Source organism: Melospiza melodia, chromosome 11 (assembly GCF_035770615.1).
Source record: "Melospiza melodia melodia isolate bMelMel2 chromosome 11, bMelMel2.pri, whole genome shotgun sequence".
Lineage (NCBI taxonomy): Eukaryota > Metazoa > Chordata > Aves > Passeriformes > Passerellidae > Melospiza > Melospiza melodia.
In genome coordinates, this window is record NC_086204.1 from 21,619,183 (window position 1) to 21,639,040 (window position 19,858).

The 19,858-nt window shown below is 50.3% G+C and overlaps 1 protein-coding gene across 4 annotated transcripts in view; it reads right to left on the bottom strand.

The window, feature by feature from the left end:
• The window catches only part of ERI3 (ERI1 exoribonuclease family member 3), a 129,522-nt gene that overhangs the window by 36,946 nt on the left and 72,718 nt on the right, over nt 1-19,858 (bottom strand). The gene's annotated exons all lie outside the window — the stretch shown is intronic.

Below are 19,858 nucleotides of genomic sequence, written 5' to 3' on the forward strand. Positions count from 1 at the left end.
CAGGGGCTGGTGTGTCCGTGCTCACCATGTTCAGTGTGGACCCACACGTCACCCTCACAGCTGCTCTTCAGGAATTGCCCACACAAAGTGCTCTCACCCTGCCCTGTGCCCCCTGATTCTCCTTAGAGGTGTTCAGAGCCTCTGGTGGTGTCCTGCACACAGGAAAACCCTTGTGATGGAGGGATTTCCATCACTAAAGGCCACCTTTGCCATGCTTTGGGGAGCAAGCGAGGGGCTATAAGCTCGTCCCCTATGTCCCTTAGTTGCTCCAAAAACATCCACCCACTCCTGCCTTAACAGGGTCACCAGCAGGGGTCAGGGGGTTTGGAAAGGAGTGCTCATTTCCCAGGCTGGCCTGGCCAGCAGGCCCCTTCTCTTCTGGCAAGCACAGCCCTCCCAGCTCCCTCTCCTTTCTACCCCCAAGCCACAGTTGCCTCAGTTCCCTCCATCACTGGGACAAATCCTACTGGGAGCCAGCACTGCTGACCCCACTGCACAGAGCCTGCAGCCTGGCCGGAGGGAGCTTCACACCCATGGCATCCCCTGGCAGGGCTTCCAGGAGAAGCCAAGCAGCTGGGAGCCCAAGCAGCACAAAAACCCACTGGACAAGGCAAACATAAAAGCAGCCAGGCCTCCATGTCACACGCACGGCTGTAATTACAGCCTGACAGCCACGTATCTTCTTCATCTCGAGGAATTAAGCTTGGAACGCATTGTGAGCAGTAAGAAGGGTGCGTGGGCTTAGCGTCGCTCATGCTGGCGCTATCTGTGCTGCCGTGAGGGCCATTGTCCCCAGATGAGATCAGGTCAATCCAGCAGCCCCTATCTCCCTCCTGCAGCGGGGGATCATCGCTAACCGCAGCCACAGTGTGGCAGGCATTGCCGACACCCTCCGCAGGCTGCAAATGCCAGGGAGATGCTCTCTGCAGCAGGAATGGGGATGGACTGGGTGACCAGAGCTGAGAGAGGTGTCCCCCACCAGCCCACCAGCCGCCTGCCTGCTGCTGGGACCTCCTGCCAGCCCCTCTTTCCTGCTACCTGCTGCTCTGGCTATAGCAGGCAGGTCTAGCCCCTGAGCAGCCCCTTCTGCTGGCAGCCCCCCGGGAGCCACGGGGCTTGGGGGAGTTAATTTATTAGTGGCCCATGTAGCCATTCATGCTGCTTTGTTACTCGTGCCTTAGCAAAACAGAGGGCTCCACAGATAATTAATAGACAGCATTGCTAATCCTGTTGGGAGATGATTAGCAATTAAAACTCCTAATTAAGTCTATGCATAATTCACTGAAATTACACTTTGTGTACACAACGGGGAGATTTCCTCGCCTTTGACAAACACGCTCCGGTATGTTCCCTGCCACAATCAGGATGCAGGCCAGCCAGCCACAGCGTGGGGGGAGCCAGAGGTTGGGGTGCAGGATGGGACCCTGCCACCCAGCTTCCAGGTGGCAGAAGTGGTTCCATATGTTGTTCCCTCTCCTGGGCACAATCCCACAGAGCAAACCCAGGCAGAGCATAGGAAGGCTCCCATGCTCAGCTCCAGTGGATTGGCAGCAGTGGGGGACATCCCTGGGGAAGTGGTATCCCAGGATGGGGATGGACCAGGGGTGTCCCTGCACAGGGAACTACCACATTGCAGGCTGCCTTCCCAGCCCAGACATCCCTTGGACTCTGGCCAGCAGCAACTGAGGTAGCCCAGAGGGATGCTGGCAGGATCCCGGGAAAGCCTTGGGGACAGCTTTGGAAAGCTCCTGGCAGCTGGGTGCTACTGGCAGGCTCAGCCTGCCTCCCCTGGCTCTGCAGCAGCAGCAGCAGCAGCAGCAGGGAGCTGGCAGCACGTGCCCCAGCCCCTGGATCAGCACCGGCCCGTCTCTGCATCGCCTTCTGCTTCCCTGATCAAGGTCATTCGGTACAGCCGCAATACCTGAGCAAACTACCTAAGCAGCTGGGGTGGAAGTTGGCCTGACCACTGAAGGTCAAGTGTGCACTTATGCATATTCAAAGCTGCCTGCAGGATCGATCGGGTTTTAATTGTTTTTCCTGGGGTTTTGGAAGGAAGTGCCAGGGGCATTGATCAGTCCCAGACAAGGCTGCTCACACTCTGGGGCTGGCAGGGACCGTCGCTGCTGCAGGCACGGGGAAGTGCAAGCAGCAATGATGAAGGGATGAAGGCAGGGGAGAGGTCAGCCACCGCTGGCCGAGAGGAGGAGCCACTGCTGGGCTGCGCTGGAAAATAAAGTTTTTTAATTAAAAGTGGCAATTCTGAGCCGCCTGCTGGCAGCAGCCACACAATCAAGAGCAAGGAGCTTTGCTGTTTAATATTTAAAGACAACGTTTAATCTTTAAACAGGAAAGTTCTTCCTCTGACTGTTAAAGCGAGGCAGAAAGTGTCGGTGGCTCCCCAACACCAGGGTACCCAGCCTGCAGGGGTGGCTGTGGCCACTGCCTCACTGGAGCTGCTGGGACACCGGTGTCACCCACTTTCCTGCCAGCTCTGTGACCACACAGCCACCAGCAATGGCACAGACCCCGTCCCTTCAGTGCCCATCCCTATGGCGAATTGTGAGAAAGTCTGAGATGCCCCTGGTTCACTTGCAAGCCAAATGATTTTTTTTAAAGCCATGAAACCCTTCCTGTGAGGAAATTGCATTACTTTGTACCTCCCTCTGGTTCAGTCTTAGTGTTGCAGAGACTGGGTTGCTCCCTTTTAGGTCAGACACTGAAGCAGGGCCAAGACCCTGTGGTTTTTTATTTTTATCTGCATTTTAATTGATAAAAATGCAGGTGTCTTTTGAAAAAGCTATTTTTAAATGGTTCTGACCAAAATTCCAATTTAGAGAGAAACACAGTGTTTCTGATCTGCTTTAAAAACAACCTGAACAATGTTTACAGAATAATTTTCAAGCAGCCTGAATACAATTATTCTCATTCATACCATCTCCTAGAAAGGTTTTCCTTTTTTTCCTGATTTTGTTTGTAATCCTATGAAGGCTACATTTACCTCCCTGCCAATGCTGCTCTGAAGTCAGATGATTATTAATTATATTTATTTACTTATGCAATCCCATAGGCATACACAGCAGTTCACAGACAAATACCGCCCTGGGTCCCTGATGGAGGGATCTCGAATCAAAGGTAAGCAGATATTCCTGTGATAAATGTGAGCTAATAGCAGCAGGAGATTAGGAACATACTGTGTTTCCATGCATAGAGCAAGCACCACGGATAATCCACACCTTGTTAAACAAGTGCTGGTGTGGGGAGGTAGGTCATTAGGTAACCTGCAGCCCACATATCCTGCACAAAACCCAAAAACCAGAAGTGGGGATACAACATGGGGCATGGAGATGATGCACACACAGAACAGCACCAACACAGCTGGGTCCTGATGTGCTGCTCTGGAGTTTGTTTAGGCTGCACACCATGGATTGTAAGCAGCACAGCTGCAGAGAAGATGTTCCAGGGGGTCAGAAAATTCCCAGAACTGGAACCTGTCAAGCTGATGTATTGATCTAAGTGGACTGAATAATGCTCCATCATTTATTTATGGGAAGTGCCCAGCACACTTCACAAAAACTGGTGTTCGGCAGTCAAATTAAGGCAAAATTAAACACCCCACAGCATATAAACAGGCACCTGTTCAGAAGGGAGCCCCACAAATCTTCCCCACATGCAGAGGGAGGAACAGAGCTGGTCCTCACAGAGCTGCTGGAGCTCTGCTAGGGCAAAGCGTTGATGTCTGCAGAGCCAGTCTTGTTCTTTCCACATGTGTCCAGGCTGTGACCTGCTGGCCAGCTCCTGGCCCCTCTGCTCTCCCCTACAGCTGCTGGCATTGCATCACCCTGGATGCTTCAGCTGAAGGGCAGGAGGGAAATGGACCTTTGTGATGTGCAATGGCATGAGCATGTTCACAAACCACGGCTGCAAGAACTGCCAGGACTGGCACAGGGTGTCCTGCCCTGACCAGCTGGGAAACTCTGTCATTTTATGTTACATGCCCTACCAAGAGGTTTTAAATGCTATGTTTCATCTGCTAATTGTAATTTTAATATTAATACAGACACTTTCAGTCAGGGAGAAAATATCTCCTTTCGGAAAAAATCCTCCCAGAAGCAAAGGGGTTTAAGCAGTCTGAGAAGAAGCTGAAGGGTGGGTACCAATGAATAAGAAAAGTGGTGGGTTTTGCTGAAAATCTCCATTAAGAATTTCAAAAAGACACATGAAATATACATGGTTTTAAATACACAGAAAGAAGGTGTGAGATCTCCCAGCTGTCCTTAGCTTCGGCAAGCAGCAGGTACCAGCTGTGCTCCCCCAGGATCAGGCTGGGCACAGCTGCCTGCTGACAGAAGGTGAATCCCCTGACGTTCCTGCAATGGAGAAAATGTCTTTGGAACAGCAAAATCATCTTCCTCCTCCTGTCATGTCAACTGTGCACTGCATCCGCCCAAAATAAGCATTTCCCATCTAACTGCCCTTATTCCAATGCTGCCACAATGAGGTGTCAAGATTTTATATTACTGTGTATGGAGGGAAGAAAAAAGAGGTCATGTGTATGACTAAGCGGGCTTTTAAACACGGCTTGAAATGTTTTTAGTGACTGTGAGGTTTTGGGGCTGGGACAGTCTTGCAGGACATCCCTGAACAGCACCCAGGACACTGGAGGTTCCAGAGTGTTCCCATTTTAATTGCATGCCAGTCCAGGAATGGGAGGTGGTAATTTCTTGCTGGGGTTTCTTGCCACGCAAATTTACCAGCACAATATGAGACAAACGGAACACCACTGAGGAGCTGACCCCACCACCAAATCATTTAGCGGGAGGCTCCTGAACAGGGCTGAACGCAATTAAAGAAAATCAGGTAATGAATGAGCAGCTTGCCAAGCCAAGCTGACAACAGCAGAACTCCTCTGTGGCAGGGAAGGCGCGGAGGAAATCTCGCCTGGCAGGATGGAGGCACGGAGCCCGGGATGGCTCCGGCAGCGCTGGAGCCCGCTACCCTCGCTGGCTGTCAGCAGGCAGGAGCTAAGCCCAGGTGTAACGTGTTCCTTTTAAGCAGTTTAGTCAGAAGTGTTGCCACATTCACAGCTTTTCAAGTATTTTTAAATCACTTACAAAAGCAGGATTAAATGATCAGGAATTCCATTTAATAGGACAAATAAAGAAATAACAATCTACTCCATCAGCCCTGTGAAAGGCAGGTTTGATTTAAGAAGAAAATAAATAAAAAAATAAGTATAAAAGAGGGAGACAAAAAAGGAAAGGGAGGTGGAAAAAAAGGATAATGTGTGTTTACTCAAGCAAAGAAAAAAATATTTAAGTGATGTAGGGGAGAAGATTGCGGTAACTAGTGAAGAATAACATCGTCTGCTTTGCTGTCAAATCACACAAGAATTTCAGTAATAGATTCTCATTCTGACACTCAATTCAATTCGAAGGTGATCCTGCTTTATCCCAACACATCAAATATTAAACACTCGTATTAGCCAGGGTGCCGTCGCCTTTCCCGGCTTAGACGCGGCAGGAAGCTTTTCCCCCTACTTTCTCTCACTCGCTATAATATTCTCAATGTTATCTAAACATGCCTTCATACACTGGGGTTCCTTATCAATCCCATTTGGGGAGGGAGGGGGGTGTACTTAAAACGGTATTAGTTTGGGGGGCTTTTATTATTATTATTTCCAAAGCTTTTCAATTTTGTGTGGAAAAAGCTTAGAAAAAAGAGGTGGAGGGAGGGGAGGCGGCGAGAGACGGAGAGGGAGCGCGGGAGCGAGAGAAAGTATAAAAAAGGGAAAAGCAGCCAGCAGCTCTTGTTTGACTGATGCCTTTCAACAAGGGCAGTCTAGCTTGTCAAAGCCCGGGCTCGAGATGAATTGGCATATCTATTCAGCCTGCCTCTGGATGTCATGCAATACAGTTTCATATTCCCAGATAAGGCACGATAAGCAATTGCTGCCCTGACACCAACTCCATCCATCCCTGCCTTTCTGTCCATGCATATTAGAGATCTCTGCTGCACCACTAACAAGAGGCATTTAATTTTTACAAACACAGTGGTGAGAGGGGTCTCCAGACTGACCAGGTACAGCATCAACACCACTCATGTTTAATTAGTTTCCCTCGGTGCACTGAGAACACTCATGAGGGTGCACAAAAACAACTTTTGCCCAACGTAGCACCTGTGAACCTAAGCCTTGAATTAAACATCTGTGCCAATCATTACTGGGCAGGGGTGACAAAAGCATTTTGTCCTTTGCCAAATGTGTCTGCAGTGCCACTGCAGGACATGGTTTGGCTGGGGTTTGGACATGGGAGGACGCTGGGGAAGAAGTGAGCAGTGCCCTTTCCCAGGAAACATCACTCTCCAGAGCACAAACCCTCCAAGAGCTGTGGGGGGAAGGAGAGCGGCTGACACACTGAAAAACAAGACACCGTGGACGAGGTCTGGCCCCACTTGAGTCAAAGTCAGAAAAAATTGGAAATTCCTGTCAGTGAGAGAATGAGATCTGGACAAAATCCTCTAAGGTGCTGAGGCTTTGCTTGGTACTCTGTCCTCTTCACACAAGGGCTTTGCACAGATCAGTGCCACACAGCCGGCCTCCCTTGTGTCCTGGATGCAGGGAGCCTTTGGCAAGCCCAGCTGCTGTCCACTTCAGTCCATTTACAAAGCCGCTTGTTAGAACAGAAACAACTTTATGCTTCACATCAAGGAGTAAATTAAACAAATAAAATTATGAATGGTCTGTTTTTTGAAAGGTGAGCACTGGGCACACAGGAGCTACCTGGTTCTGCCCATCTTTGGGAAATGCTTTACAGAGGGTGAGGTGCCCCCAGACCATGGGAGGAGGACAGGTCAGTCTTAAGGGAAGATGTCAGAGAAGATGCAGAGGATGCAGCATAATTGTATGTGCTTTCTCCTTACTAAAATAAGCAGCCTATGTCATCAGAGCTCTCTACATAGGAGCTCTGCGAAAGGGAAACTGAGGCACGCTGTGATCTCTTGCCTTGCCTATTCCCATTCAGACACATCTGAGCAGCCTCACCTGCTTGAGTCCTGGCAATATCTCAACTCAGCCACAGCTGTACAAATTCACTGCTAAAACTCATCTGAACTTCAGGAGGGGCAGAAGGCACCCTGCAGCCACCCAGAGCCCCTCTCCAGTGTGTGTTTGGATGCTGTGGTCCCATCAGGCAGCAGGAAGGTGTCCCTGCTGTTGTGTCCTGGCTTAGGCTGCAATAGAAACACGCTGACTCCAGGGTGTCAAAGTGCCAAGCGGTTTAGGCTTCACATTTCCCCGTGTTTGAACAAGAGCAGTCTTTGCCTTGCTCCCAGGCTACGGATTATCCTGGATAAAATGTTCTCTACCGCTGTGTGTTCTGCGGCTGGCGACACACTGGGTTAATGCCGGGGAGATCTGGGTCAGAGCCCTGGGTTTGGTCACAAGCAAAACAAAACTACAGGTCTGGGTTCCTGGAGGGCTGGGAAATAGAGCTGGGGTGTGCACAAGCCAGTGGTGGCCCAGGAGAGGGGACAAGCAGAGCCATAAACCACCAAGAAAGCAGCCCAAGGATGGGGGCTGCTAGCATGACCAGAGGGTGTGGGAGACACAAGCCCAGTGCCCTTCCCAGGCACTGAAGTGGCAGGGCTGACTTCTCATGGTGTCCCTGGCGGCACTGCAGGGTGACAGACCCAAGCTGGGCTATTCTGATGTGTGCAATTGGCTCCCAGCACTAAGACACACAAGCAGCTCCTGATTAGTGCCTGAAAGGCAGAGACACATGATGACATGGCAGACAGCTTCCAGGGAGTACCTACACGTGGCTGATTTACCCTTCCAGCCCTGGAAGGACAGGCTCACGTCCTGCAGTGCTATCCCCTGACCACCCCAGCCCCTGTGGGGCCAATTCAAGCAGGAAAGCAGCACTAAGCCTTTCCCTACCGCAGCTTTGTGGCCAGCAGAGCGGGAAGCTGGCTATGATACCAAGGAAAACCCACAAGCACACTTCATGGATGATTCACCACAGGCACAGAAGCCTCTCCATACAGATAGGAATGGATTGGTCCAATTCTGGCTGCTCCTGGGGAAACTGGGGGTTCACAGGGAGGGAGAAGATGCCTCTAACTGTGCTGGAAAACAGGAAAATTTTGACAGTGCCCCATAATCATGACACAGACCTAGCATCAGCCCCTGTACACATGAAGACAGAAATGAGCATATTAGCCCCAGCAGAAGCACCTTGCTGCAGAACTGAGATGTCAGGGCAGCTGCAAGGTGGATACATCTCATCCACCTTGGATTTAACTGGAGATGAACAACCACCAAAGACAGCTGCAGTTTTGCCATATTACAACACGGTGGGTAACAGTATCCATGCATTAGTCTTCTCTTTCCAGGGTCAAACCGTGGCTGTGCTGCCCAAACCTCCCCACACACCCCTTTAACCCCAAGCCTTTCCCAAGCAAAGCTGGCACAGGGCTTGCTGTGAAAACCTTCAAGCCATTCAAGAGGGGGTATTTTCCCCCCTCAATTTCTATCTTTACAGACACACACGCTCGCCTCTCCCTCGCTCGCTGTTTAATTTCCGTGTGAGAGGGAAGCAGGTGCCCGTGCTCCCGTGAGCTCTCCCTTCTCTAGGTTTTTTTTCCCTTTTTGGATCCTGCCCCATTAGTTTAGTGCCCAGCCATCTGCGACGTCTCCTGTAATGCTGTCCCCCTTGTGTACCAGGGAGCTTTTCCATTAGCGCCTTTAATATTCTGACACCTTAGCACAGGCTGCTATTACATTCAAACACTGATCGCCCTGTGAAATTACATCGCAGGGCTTGCTAAAATGGAATTGTGTATAATCAGGCTCCTCCATGCACTGTCAGTCCCATCACAAATACAACGTAAAGCAGGCTTATGGATGGGCTTAGCAGCTGCTACAAGTGTATTTTTTTTAATAGATGAAGTATCCCTTATTTAAAGCATTTCCTTAAGAAAAAAAAACAAAAAACAAACCAACAGTGAAAGACAAATCAACAGCTGCTGCATTATGTTAACCATACCACTGGTCTCTTAAAACATGTTATTTAATAAGGTAGCTATCTGTTTATCTATAACTATATCAAACAGAGAAGGAGGGTGAGATAAAGATAGTTAAACAGACAGCCGCGGAGATATCTGCCACTGGGAAATAATAGCTAAATAAAAAGTACCATTATTTACTCCAGAGCAGGGAGGAGGGAGAACCAGCAATTTCCTCCCAGTGCTCCCAGCTTCTGGTTCATGGGGCAGCCTGTGCCAGCCTGCACGTACCCCAGCTCAACTTGCTCCAGCCTGCTCATCTCCACACTACTGCAAAGATAAATCTGTGGGGAAAAACCCAACTCAGGACCCACGTACTGAGGGTGGAATGCAGGAAAGGTGAGAGAGTGCAGGAGAGCCGTTCTGCTGCCAGGAGCTGGCCTGGCGGGGCAGCCCCCCACTTCCACACAGACTGAGACCAGCTCAAATTAAGGCAAAATTTGCCACAGCAGAGGCTCTGGGTGCATTTCTGCAGGACAGACTAGCTTTTGTGTGGCCAGCACACAAGATACCAACTGCCCAGCTCAGTTTTTTTTTTTTTTAATTCTAGCTAAGGAAGTGATGGATTAGGACAAAGGTATTTCAGGGGGATGCAGGAACCGGCAGGGACACAGATGATGTGTCAGAGAAATGAGCTCTTGAGCTCCCCAGCTCAGAGTTCAAAACGCTGCCTCTTACCATGCCCTAAAGGTTATTCTGTCTGTCTGCTGTGAAATGCGACGGCACATCACCTGAAGGGAGATTTCCAGAGGCGCTGTGACCCTTCTGCTATCTCCTCCGAGAAGCCTCCGCAGGAATGATGAGATTGTAGCTCATTTCCACACACCTTGAAAGAGACGGGCTGGATCAAAGGTGCTGAAAGCAGAAGCAACACATCCTTGGCAGGGAGTGTGTGCTCTTGCTGTAACGGGCTGGGAAACTGCGTCCACCCCACTGAAAGACCAAAGACATTACCTTTGATCCTAAGCCAGGATGGAGAAGCCAAAATATTGGCTCGTTTCACTGTGTGGGAACAGTTCTGCTTGGGAACCACAAAGTAAAAGCCAGTGACAGAACTGTTGCCCTTTGGAAAGGAACAATCTATTCCTGTGCAAAACACTGCTTTGACTTTTTGACTCCAGTTTTCCCAGTGCAAAACAAAGCCATTTGTCCAGAGCGGACACACTGCTCCTTTGCACCACACACAGCATGTTTCAGCATATGGTGGTCTGGACATTTTTGGCAAGGATGCCTCTGGTGATGGTTCAGCTGCTGTGCACAAACATGCCAGATGGGAATGATGGGACCACAGAGGGCAGAGACCCACGGACAGGTTACCAAGAGAAGAGCACAGGGGAGATGATGTACAACTGCACATCCATTCACAGTGAAGGTGCCAGACAAGGCAGCTCAACTGTCTGGTTTCCACTGTCATTGCCAAGGTTAGGTGCTTGCAAGGTGGCAGCAAGGGAGGGATGCTGGGTGACCAGCATGTTCACATCTCAGTTTCATAATGTGTTTGGAAAACCCAGGCCCCGGAGGATGGGAAAGAAATCAGAGTGATCCTTCAGGACCTTCTCATCATTTCTATCCTGCATGTCTTATCACACACCTCTCCCTCAGCTCACATCCTTCAATCCCTTCCATTTTCATGTTCACCAGGTCAGGTCTTCTTGGGACAGACACATGACCTTTTGTAAAACACCCCTGGCACAATGCAGAGAAACTGGTCCATAACAAACCAGAGGGGCATGGAGATACCTGCCCTGCTCCTTCTTACCTCCTCCTCCCAGACAGCAAACACGCAGGAGCAAAACCCCAGTTTTCATTGCAGAGTAACAATCTAACAGCTGTTTGAGTCTCTAAGTGCTGCTGCTGTGCAAGAATTGAAAAAAACAGTTTCTCTGCACTCCCACAAGATGCAAACTGCTCAAAGGAGAGGCAGCTGGAAGAATGAGAGAAAAGCAAGAAATACAATGCATGAGACATCAGGGAAAAGATCAATAAAGATTACTAGGGCAGCAGCCCATCCCCTGCCCGCATTGGAGGCTCTCATGGCTGCAGAAAAGGAACACCAAGGAAAGCTAACAAGGTGCTGCTGTGCCAGTGCCTAGGGATGATACCTGTCTAATCAAAGGTAGAGTTTACACTGGATCATCTAAGCATCAGCTCTTCCTCATGATTATTGACTCAGGTCAGGGTTAAGACTGAGGAGGTTAAAGCAGAGGCGCCGCTAAGAGCTGTGATGGATGCAAACACCAGGCAAGCAGCCCAGCTAGCAGAGCCTGCTGGGGCACCAGTGGCAAAATTGAGGTTTCCCAATTTCAATGGAAGAACAAACAGAAGGAGATGGTCTGAGGGGCTGGGCAACACATCATGAGAGAATCAATTTGGAGAGAGGTTACAAAAGCAAAGAATAAAGGGACTTGCAAGGAGAACATGCCACGGTCCTGAGAAGAGGTTATTACAGGAGGCATGGGGGGATGAACCACAGAAGCTACAGCCAGGCAGGAGACTGGGGCAGGACTGGATAACTGGACTGGAAAGGGGCAGCACCATATTATAGTCTTGAGAAGGTGACAGAGAAGATTGTGTCAGAGCTGACAGAAATGAAGGCCTTTGGGTCCTCAAGAGCTCAACTCATGTCTTCCAAGAGAGCTTAAGGCACCTCCACAGTTCTTTGGTGCCACCAGCTTCATTGACCTCCAGCCAGGCTGGGCCCCTGCAGGGAGCCAGGGAGCCACCTGCAGCCAGCCAAGCAGGGTCTCCTTACTGGGCAATCTGGGACACTCTCTGGGTGTGGCTTTTAACCACGTCTGCAATTCACCTGTAAGGTGCTGGGAAGGGCTGTGACACCCAGACACGTGGATGCCCCTGGGTCCTGCCCCCTGTGGAAGGCGCCATCACTGCTTTCCACTGCTGAGGCCCAGATTCTGCAGCAGGGCTGGCTCTTTGTGGCCAGTGAGCCTGGGGAATGCTGGTAGGATTTGCCTTGCTGCCTGCTGGTGATACAAGACCTGAGGAGCACGTCCCACGATCTCTGCCCAATGTTACTGTGCATGTGCAGCAAACGGATGGTCCCCATGCAGCCATGGTGCAAGAACAGAGCTGTGGGGTCATGGAATGCTCATCCCACCCCCTCAGCATCCTCCAGCTGCCCTCTGAACCCATCCCTAACCTACATGTGCTGTCTCAGCTCTGGCTGTGGCTGGTGGAAAGATGAAAAGCAAGTAGAACCAAATGTTCCCAGAGAAGAGCTGGTCTGCAGCTGGCGGTTGCAGGGCTGAGATGTGATGAGCAGCTCCATGGGCTGTCCAGAAGGCACTTGGCTGTGGACCACTTGGTTTTCCCAATGTGGAACCATGGCAGGCAGCCTGCCCACTGCCAGTGTGCCAGCAAAGAGTAAGAAGCTGGTGTGAAACAAGGTGTCCCAATTAGTTCACCACTAATCTAATTAGATCTCCATGGGGAGGACTAGAGCTGGCAAAACGACACAGCTGCCTCCTTGACCAGACACTCAACCTCTCCCGCCTGCAGCATTTTATTTTTCAGATTTTTAACCTGCAGTACTGATTTTTGTCTGCCTTGGGTCCTATTGCTTCTCACCAGCAGAGCACAATTACATGTGTACACAAACAGGCATTCAGTGATCACACACAGCATCCAAGCTCTCTGCTCCAGTGTCAGGGAACAGCTGCTGGGGCTGCAAATCACAGGTATAAGGAGACATGGGGCACCAGAAGGCAGAGCTGATCAGGAGGACATGGCAGAGTACACCAGGTCCCTCTGACTCCCTCCCTGAGTGACAGCAAGCCATGTAAGCCGGCCTGCCCTCCCCACTGCTGCCCTGCACCACCCCAGAGAGCTGGCAAACAAGCTTCAAACCAGACTGCTCCTTGTAATCGGAGTCAGTCAGTGTGTGTGTTACGCTTCAGTTGATGGCTGGTGTTAAATTCAATGCCTTGAGTATTGATTTCCTTGCACATCCCGGACTTTGTTAAAGGGTTAGCTGTGAACTGAGATCAAAGGGAGGTTAACTCGTTTCTCATAAGTGGTAAAGCAGACCTCTAGCAAACCGGGCACCAGGCCTCCTCCGCAGAGGATGCTCCTTGCATGTTGTTAGCTACCCCAGTCACCTCAAAAGCCAGATAAAGCCACAAAGCTGCTGCAAAGCAGGGAATAAAAATGATCCCAGAAACTCCCCATGGACCCCCAAGCTATTATGAGTGCACACTGGGGACAGACAGCATGGGTTAGCTCTTCTTCTCCCCAAACTGTCCCCCACCACAGGGAGCTGCTCCCCTTGCTTGGTTAAAGAATAAAGTGGGGAAGCAAATCTTTCCTAGCTGCACCCCCAAAGAAGCTGCCCCTGGAGGGCTCGAGAGAGGAACAGAGCCCTGCCCAAGAAGACTGGGGTGTCCTACAGCTATGGGTAGTAGAGAGAGAAGGCAAAGTCGCTGCTCCCCAAAGGATCACCTGGCAGGGACATGGCACTCTCCCTGCCATGGCCAGGTGTAGAGGACAACTTGAGCCAACACTGCCATCAGCACCACCTCAACCTGTGTGGCAACATGCCTGCTCCATTTTACTTTACTCTCTTCTTGCCTCTCCCTGCCCCACATAAAGAAATTTTGGTAACAACAGCACCAAAATCAGCAGGTTTAGCCAAGGCAGTAAGAGTTAAGTACACAAATAACATGACACTAACAAGCTTTACCTTTGTAATTTTCAAGGGATGGAGGCAGGGAGAGAGGTGTAGGAGACAATCTGAAATTGTTATCGCTAGTATTAATGAATGCCCAGAGGCACTGAGCAAGAAGCATCCATTTCAGATGAACATCTGTCAACAGTAAGTGGCAAAATTTCAGAAGTAGCTAAGGTACTTCAAAGCCTGATTGCACCAGCTTCCCAGGAGGCTTAAGCACCCAAGTAATTTCTAACAGTAGGGCCCTGGCCCCTAAGTCATCTGGGCACCAATGTTATTTCTCAACTCCTCTCCTCCAAGATCTACTTGCAGCACAGTACAGCCTTCCAGCAGCCAGCTTTTCTTCAGACATTCACTGGGTTCCACTGGCTCTGTACCTTCCACCCCAGGGTGGCAGCACGTCCAGTCCTCACCTCTCCCAGGAGCCAGGCAGCTTCAGTTGAAGAAATTACAGTACACTTTGCCCTCACACCCCTGAAAATCTCAACCCAAAGCACCCTGCAATGCTGGTGGCATAATTCCCCCCGTCCTGCAGCATTGGTAGAGAAGAGGGACCCATCACAGCCCATCTTGGGGGTGAAATCCTGAGTGGGAGCTTCATTCCTCAGCACCTATAGTCACATTTAACTATGATGTGCTCTGTATAGTGCTAAACAGGTAATGCCCTGCCCCTTCTCCCCTCTCCCAAACTCCTGCCACCCAGCACTGCCCCCGCAGCCTATTTGTTTTAAAGTGAAAGGTTTATACCAAAGTGCTTAGGGAATATCTGCTCAGTGCCCAGCATACCAAGTGCTGAAGATTTCACTTAAACTCTCAGCATCTGTGTATCTCAACTAAATTAAGCTATTTGCTATAAAAGAGCCCAATGACAGTAATGGAATAATAACAGCATTAATAAAACACAACAATCCTCGAATGAGAAGTGGACGCATCAGCTAGCTTCAACCAAGAGAAGAAGGCTATTTTAAAATCACACACAAAAACCATCTGGGGGTGGAGAAAACCAACAAAAGCTCCGAAATGCAGAGGTCAGACTGAAATTATGTTTTTAACCTCAAAAGAAAGATGCTTGCCAGAGTCTTCCCAGCCAGAGAGCTCCCATGCCAGCTGGAAATTAATTTCCACAGCTCCCAGAAAAGAAAGGGCTTAGAATGGGTATGCTGGCTCCACAAAAGAGGGGTGGAAGCACTTTTTGTGGGGAGGACACATAATTGAAAGGCCAAAATAGAAGTGATCCTTCAGCAAGGTTTGTTTTTGGGGACAGACACATTGGAGCAGGGGATGATGCTGTGCTGAACATGTCAATGCTGAGCTAGTGACCAGGGCCAGATGCTGCTCCATCATTATGCAAACATCCAGATGTCTCAAGCTCACCACACTGCCATTCCCCTCTTGGTGGGAAAGTCGCCTTCACTCTATCCACAAATTCTTCCTCTTTCCTTTGTTTTGGATGAGGGCAAAATTAAACACATCCCCTTCAGTTTCAAAGTCACCTAAACACTGTCTGTTGCAAGGATAAAATAGCCCTGGGACCTGCAGTAGAGAGGGGAACAGGTGTACCTGAGACAAAATCACATCTCTGCCCCCTTTACAGGATGAGATTTCGTACATGGTGATGATAAGAGCAATTAAAGAGCATTAAGTATGCTGTGCTGTGTCTCTGAGGTCTTGCCACAGCTCCGATCCTGTCCAAAGCAACACCCCAAACTTGCTTTGTGGGAGACTGGGAGGGTGGGTGACCCTGGAAGGGGAGAAGATGAAGGAAAAGGAGACCTCTGTGTTCACCACCAGCTTCTTATTGACCACCATGTTGAGAAGTAGCAGGTTTGAGCCAGCAGCAGGCAGGGTCTTTGTGATTCTCTTGCATGTAAATTCCTCCAGCTCAGGCCTCGCCCCAGGGGCAGAGAAAGCCCAGTCCCTTCCCTGGCCAGGCTCTGCTGTAGCTGGCTGCCCCCGCACAGGGTACATGAGAGCTGCTCCTCTCCTCACCCCAGCTGCCCAAAGCCCACGTGCAGATCCCCTCGAGGATAATGTGGCAGAGACAGATGTCACCTCTTCTCACTGACATGGAAGGAAACATGACCCAGGTCACAGTTGTGCAGGTGAGCTCCCCACTGCCTGCCCTTCCTCTGTGGCACAGCCTGAGCCACACAAGAGGCAGCTGAGTTATCTCTGACTCCAAAAATGCCTTAGGCAGGAAGCAGGGAGTGGCTGGCTGCCTCTCCCACAGCACAGTGAATAGCATCTTTGGGTCCACTTGTCATTTAAAAAGGAGCCAAGAGGGACTGAGAGGTCAGAGGTGTAGTGCCCACAGTGCCAGGCTCGTGTGCTGCAGGATGGCTGGAAGCCTTCTGGCTACAGGTCCATAGCACAGGTCCTCCTGCTGGTCCCCTGAGCAAACAGGTTCAACTCAAATCACCAATCTCGAGGTGATCCTCCAAACTTGTGCCTTTCTAAATTCCTATGGAGAAAATGCCAAAGCAGCCACTGCCCCACACTTGAACAGGCTGCAAATTTCTTTGTTTTCATTACAAATTCTAATCCTGATGCCTTTTTATTTTTTTTTTGCCATTTCTGCTCTGCCCCCCGGAGGTGCTGCTGTGATTGAATGAAACACAACCCCAGGCTCCAATAAGTGTATTTCAATTACATCTGTCACCATGTAACAATGTAATGATATATCATGTGATATTAAATCCATGGTAATCATATCAGCGATTTTTTTAATAGTGCACTAATCACATTATTACATCTCAATAATTAACAACAGAAGGCCTAAAAATCCTGGATACAAACCAGAAAGCTCAGAGGGTGCCCAGCTCCTGCCTGGGAGAGCCCTAGAGAAGAGCAGGATGGCAAGGTACTGCCTGGTGGGCATGGCACGAGGGAGCAAGGAGCACAGGAGTCTGGCACCAGCATTGTCATGCAGAGCATGCAGGTAAGGCCAGATTCTTTCCCAGTCACAGACTAAAGGAGAATCAAGTATTTTGGAGCTAGGAAGAGACACTTGTACATCCCATCTTGCACAGCATTGATCCTTTCTCTTCTGCTGCTCCTGCACTGCCCCTTTTCCTCCAACAAACCAGCTCCTCTTCTCTGGTAAGTGCCTTGTGAAGGTGTCATTCTGAGGCAGACAAGCACTGCTGGTGCCCCCACTGCAGAGGGAAGGACAGTGTCCTGAAAAGGAAGGATGATCCTACCAACACATCCTTACCAGGCTGCAGGAAGAACAACACCATGTTCCTTCTCCCCTTGCACCAGCCTGAGATGTGATTGAGAGAACCCCACCTCACAGAGCCCCTTGCAAGGCTTGAAGTGACTCTGATTTATTTAGCAAAACAAATCTGTGAGCTTAAAACTGCAAACTGGTGAGAGCCCTTTGTAGGGACAGTGGTCCTCTGGCTCACCCCCTCCACTCCAGCTCTTGCCTGAATGGCTGGAGCAAACTGGGGCTGGGGTCCAAAGCACTGACTGGCGTTCCTTGTGTGGAAGGGAGTCTCCCAGTTTTGTGTGAGCAAGCTGCTCCCCACAGCTCCCAGCTGTATTTTGCTCCTTGCAGGATGAGGGCAAAGGCAGCAGCTGGCACAGAGTACCAGAGTGTGGGGAGTTCTGTGCCGCACCGTCCCCGGCTGTGACAGAGCTTTCTTCCAGTTGCAGCCTGGTCAATCTAGCACTTTCCACATCACAAGCTGATCTGAAGAGAGCCTCATTACCTGCCTTAAAGTTCCAGCCAAGCACTTATCTCTTAAAGACAGGATTTAAGAAAAATTTGACTGATCATTTCTCTCCTCATTTAGTTTGGCTGCTCTGAACCAATTCAACCTGTGAAGTTGAAATAGTGAGAACAGGAGGAAAAGTGTGGGCAGGCAGTCACACCAAACACTGCACACAGCATCCCAGCTCCCCTGCCAGCTCTTCCCAAAGGGTCACATCCTGGCTCAGCCTGATTGACACAGCCTTCTTCAGTGCCAGGAGTGGCCAAGGAGCATTTCCCTACACTAAAATGGAGACATCTCTTCCTCCCCACCCACAATGGGACAGGCATTTGGGAGATCATTAAAGCCCTGCTATCCAGACTGTACCTTTATGTATGCTTGGAAATGCCAACTGCATCAGTCCCAGACCTGGGAGAAAAGGATGAAGAGAGGGATGAGCCAGGACTGACAGCACCACCATCCCCACATCTTCAACTGACTAAGGACAGGAGAGTCCTGTGTCCTTAACCTCATTGTACGTCCTCCTGCTATCCCACTTTTCAGCTGCACTGTGCCCACAGCCATGCCACACAGCAGCAGGTATGTGACACCCAGCAATGCCCTGCTCTCTCCCCACTGGGCTCAGAGCCTGCAGAGAGGCTGGGGAGAAGGTGAAGGGAGGTGAAGGGGCTCTCATGGCCAAAAGGAGCTTCAGCAGCAAGCAAAGAGGCCCCACTAACCGTTTAGGGGTGATCCTGCCAAGGGCAGGCAAGACAGATGGACGCACACCTTGCTGGCCAAGGCAGTGCAGTTGGACTTTCTCTCCTTCCCTCATTTCTCTTCTTTTTTTTTCCCCTTTAATTTTGTCTTGGAAGCCACGATCCTTTAAAGATGTGCACGTCTCATTAGCTCTACCTTGACAATCATTACTGTTCCTGCCAAGGCAGGAGCAGAGCTCAGCCTGAGCGTGGGGGAGTCCATTACCTTGTAGTTAAAGGGACATTGACAACTCTGGGCTGCCTGGTGGTCTGACTCTCCCTTGGAAGCAGGATTGCTCCTGCACTGTGCTGTTCCCCCTCCTCTACTGAGAAATAACCCCCAGGCAAGATGCAAACCTTGCAGTGATGGGTTGTACTGCAACCAGCACCAGGCACATGCCCCTGGATGGGGACTTGTAGGGCCAAGTCTGTGCCCACAGCCTCTGGGGCAAGGGGCACTGAAGAACCCAAACCTTCCCAACATATCGCACATGGCCTTCACACAACCACATCTCACTTCAGCAAATGCATGCTCTTGAGTGGGAACACAAGACCCAAGCCCAGCCATGACCAAGCAGGGAGCCCAAAACATCCACAGAGGCCATACTAGAGGGTGGAGTAGGGACTCCCATGAAGGACCCTGGAACAAGGGCACAGTCCCCACATATGAATGCCTGGTGGCATAACTTCAGCAAGTTCTGTCCTTGCTTCAAAGTGCAACATAACCTACATAACCTATGAGTTTGTCTCTAGCTTTTCTGGCTCTGCAGGGTGCCACATGGGCCACCACATACTCACAGGTGGGGTTGAAGAAGGGTTCAGGTGGATGAGTAAGCAGTGATGGTGAATCCAGAGAAGAACCCTACTCACTAAAGATGCTGTCCAGAGAGTCCTGTTTTGGCCCATAGCTGGGGGCTGCTACTCTCTGATGATGTTCCCAGAGCCTACTTTGCCTCACCCCAAGGTTGGTAACAGGGAACCTGGCTCATGTTAGGCAAGGGGAGAAGAACCCCTCGCTCAGGAAATTTCAGGGCAAAGACTCCAAAGCAACTTCTGATGAAATAGCCCCTGCTTTCTTCAGCTCCACATGGGCTTTGAAGCCTGGTGCAGTCCTCAGGAGGCAAACACAGCAGGGTGCAGCCCTATGAAGATGATCCTGCTTCTTGGTGCCTTGCAGGATGGGAGCTCTGCTGCAGCCACACTAACTCCTCGCTGCTCTCTGCAAAGCCACGGCAGGAGACAATAACACACGGCCATGGCTCCGAGCCACACTCCAAGGGAGGATCCCACCTCCACACAAGGCTGTCCAAGAACTTGACAGGACTCTGTTTGAAAAAGATGTTGAAAGAAATGATCTCTTTAAGTGCAATGGGAGATATTTGTCTCTGATTTACCCTTGGCTTTTTGCTCTGGTTCAGGTAGGAGCGGTGTGGGATGGCTGGCAGATCTGAGAGCATGGCACGCCCCAGCGGGCAAAGCGAGCAGTGCGGAGGAAGGCGCGAGTCAGTTTGGAGTGCTCCCCATTTATCAAACTCACGCAGCCCGCCAGCAGAGCGAGTCTTTCCATCATTACAGCTCTCAAAATCCGATTCATACCACTAATCCTGCCTTCATTCTCCCAGATTAATAACATCTCTTTCAACCTTCACAGTGTGATA